At 39.5% G+C, this 3,438-nt stretch overlaps 2 non-coding genes across 2 annotated transcripts; both read left to right on the top strand.

Moving 5' to 3' along the window:
* Positions 1–368: 368 nt before the first annotated feature.
* LOC144502140 (small nucleolar RNA U3) lies at positions 369–585 on the top strand. Its single transcript, XR_013499280.1, has one exon. It is a non-coding gene; the product is annotated as a small nucleolar RNA U3 (small nucleolar RNA).
* Positions 586–1,418: 833 nt separating this feature from the next.
* Positions 1,419–1,635, top strand: LOC144502135 (small nucleolar RNA U3). Its single transcript, XR_013499276.1, has one exon. It is a non-coding gene; the product is annotated as a small nucleolar RNA U3 (small nucleolar RNA).
* The last annotated feature ends 1,803 nt before the right edge of the window (positions 1,636–3,438 follow it).

Raw genomic sequence — 3,438 nt, 5'->3', positions numbered from 1 at the left:
TATTCAAGCATCTCAGAGTGTAACATGATATATGTAAAGAATCTGAATATTATTGCACTATGTGATGGCCATTTTGGAATGTTTGTAATGTTCTTGAAGATATTTGATGTATAAAGTATAATTTGCAAAAAAAATTAACTTTTGATTGGTGAATTGTATATATTATGCAAAGCAGACTTGACAAATCTGATGATTCCAATATTCCATTTGGAAAAATAATCTGTTTTTGTATATTTATTTTGGTAAAGAATTGTAGATGAAATAATTAGCAAAAATATAAATAACAAAATCAATAAATTAGAGACACATCCCCTGACCGTGATGTGTATCTGTGGTATTGGCAACTGAGCTTCTGTGTGTTTGTCAGTAAGATTATACTCTTAGGGATCATTTCTATAGTGTTTTCCTAGAGAAATGTGTTTCTAAAGTGTGTGGTCTCACAATCCACGAGGAGGATTTACAGTGTTCTCTTCTGAGCAGGAAGCTGGCATTGAGTGTTGCTTTTAGCAACTGCTCAGTGTCATTGATGAGTGTTCCTTCTCTCTCTTGTAGAGAGCTGGAGGATGAGAACACAGTCTGAGTGGTTTGTCTATAAATTAACAAAAGGAAATTTGAGTTTTTTTACCATGGAGTTTTATTAATGGACATTGTTGGCTGGGCTGGGCTGGCCAGCATTTATTGCTACCAAATAAACCTGGTGTTGTTAGACTCTTTACAACATTTATTGCCCATCCCAGGCTACCTGAGGGTATTTGAAAGCCAACCACATTGCTGTGGCTCTGGAGTCACCTATAGGTCAGACCAGGTAAGAACGGCAGATTTCCTTCCCTAAAGGACATTAGTGAACCAGATGGGGTTTTCTGACAATCGACATTAAGCACAGGTTAAAGAGATGTGACAGCATTTATCCAACGAGGAGACAATACACATCTCTTTAACCTGTGCTTAATGCACCGTCCACTCACATTGTCTGTATCTTTAAGACTTGATGAGCTGTAAAGACTCGCATTCCATTCATTATTCTGTAAATTGAGTTTGTGTCTTTATATGTCCTGTTTGCTGTTTATGAGCAGGTCTTACCTGACGAAGGAGCAGCGCTCCGAAAGCTAGTGGCGTTTGCTACCAAATAAACCTGTTGGACTTTAACCTGGTGTTGTTAAACTTCTTACTGGGTTCTGAGTGACACATATATTAACTTTTGACTTGTATATATTATGCAAATCAGACTTAACAAATCTGATGGTTTCAATGTTCCATTTAGAAAAATAATCTGTTTTTGTATATTTATTTTGGTATATAATTGTAGATGAAATAATTAGCAAAAATATAAATAACAAAATCAATAAATTAGAGACACATCCCCTGACCGTGATGTGTATCTGTGGTATTGGCAACTGAGCTTCTGTGTGTTTGTCAGTAAGATTATACTCTTAGGGATCATTTCTATAGTGTTTTCCTAGAGAAATGTGTTTCTAAAGTGTGTGGTCTCACAATCCACGAGGAGGATTTACAGTGTTCTCTTCTGAGCAGGAAGCTGGCATTGAGTGTTGCTTTTAGCAACTGCTCAGTGTCATTGATGAGTGTTCCTTCTCTCTCTTGTAGAGAGCTGGAGGAAGAGAACACAGTCTGAGTGGTTTGTCTATAAATTAGCAAAAGGAAGTTGAGTTTTATTTATGGACATTGCTGGCTTGACTGGCCAGTATTTATTGTGACTTGCATAGGCTTGCAAAATCTCACAAACTGTCCTGTCTGGAGTCAATACACATCTCTTTAACCTGTGCTTAATGCTCTCTCCACTCACATTGTCTGTACCTTTAAGACTTGATTACCTGTAAAGACTCGCATTCCAACCATTATTTTGTAAATTGAGTTTGTGTCTTTATATGCCCTGTTTGTGAACAGAACTCCCACTTACCTGACGAAGGAGCAGTGCTCCGAAAGCTAGTGGCGTTTGCTACCAAATAAACCTGTTGTTGTGAGACTTCTAACAAAGACACATCAGACTCCTATTTATTGACTTCAGCTCAACACCATTATTCCTACAAATCTCATCTCCAAACTCTGTGGCGTAGGGCTTGGCTCCTCCTTCTGTGACTGGATCCTAGACTTCTACCCACGGACTGCAATCAGTAAGGATAGGCAACAACACCTCCTTCGTGATCATGCTCAACATCGGTGCCCCACAGGGCCGCATACTCAGCCCCCTTACCATTCTCCTTCTACACCTATTTCCCTCCAACTTGATTTTGAAGTTTGCTGATGGCACCACCGTAGTGGGTTGGATCTCAAACAACGATGAGACAGAGTACAGGAATGAGAGAGAATCTGGCGAACTGGTGCGGCGACAATAATCTCTCGCTCAATGTCAACAAAACAAGATAGTCATCGACTTCAGGAAGTGTAGTGGAGAACATGCTCCTGTCTACATCAATGGGAACAAAGTGGAAATGGTCCAGAGCTTCACATTTTTAGGTGACCAGATCACCAACAACCTGCCCTGGTCACTGATGCCGACGCTATAGTTAAGAAAGCCCTTCAATGCCTCTACTTTCTGCGGAGGCTAAGGAAATTTGGCATGTCCGCTACGACTCTCACTAACTTTTACAGATGCACCATAGAAAGCATTCTGTCTGGTTGTATCACAGCTTCATATGGCTTCTGCTCTTCCCAAGACCGCAAAAAACTTCAAAGGCTTATGAACAAAGCCGAGTCCATCAGGCAAACTAGTCTCCCATCCATTGACTCTGTCTACACTTCCCACTGCCTCGGAAAAGCAGCCAGCATAATTAAGGACCTCAAGCACCCAGGCCATACTCTCTTCCACCTTCTACCATTGGGAAAAAGTTACGAAGGTCTGAGGACACGTACCAACCGACTCAAGAACAGCTTCTTCCTTGGTGCTGTCAGACTTTTGAATGGACCTACCTAGGATTAAGTTGATCTTTCTCTACACCCTAGCTATGACTGTAACACTACATTCTGCACTTTCTCCCTTCCTTCACTATGAACAGTATGTTTTGTCTGTATAACATGCAAGAAACAATACTTTTCACTGTATATTAATACATGTGACCTCAGGGTCCCTACACTGACATTTTCTGATAGTTATTTGACTGACTTGTTTAGGAACTATACAATATCACACTGAGTGGTGACTATGAAAGTTTGTCACGTGACACAGTTTGCGGGTTCTGAGTATATATATTAACTTTTGACTGGTGAATTGAATATATTATGTAAATCAGACTTTACAAATCTGCTGGTTTTAATGTTACATTTGGAAAAATAATCTGTTTCTGTATATTTATTTTGGTATATAATTGTAGATGAAATAATTAGCAAAAGTATAAATAACAAAATCAATAAATTAGAGACACATCCCCTGACCGTGATGTGTATCTGTGGTATTGGCAACTGAGCTTCTGTGTGTTTGTCAGT

This window comes from Mustelus asterias, chromosome 12 (genome assembly GCF_964213995.1).
Source record: "Mustelus asterias chromosome 12, sMusAst1.hap1.1, whole genome shotgun sequence".
Taxonomy (NCBI): domain Eukaryota; kingdom Metazoa; phylum Chordata; class Chondrichthyes; order Carcharhiniformes; family Triakidae; genus Mustelus; species Mustelus asterias.
The sequence above is the reverse complement of the archived record's forward strand: the minus strand, read 5'-3'. Positions and strand labels throughout refer to the sequence as shown.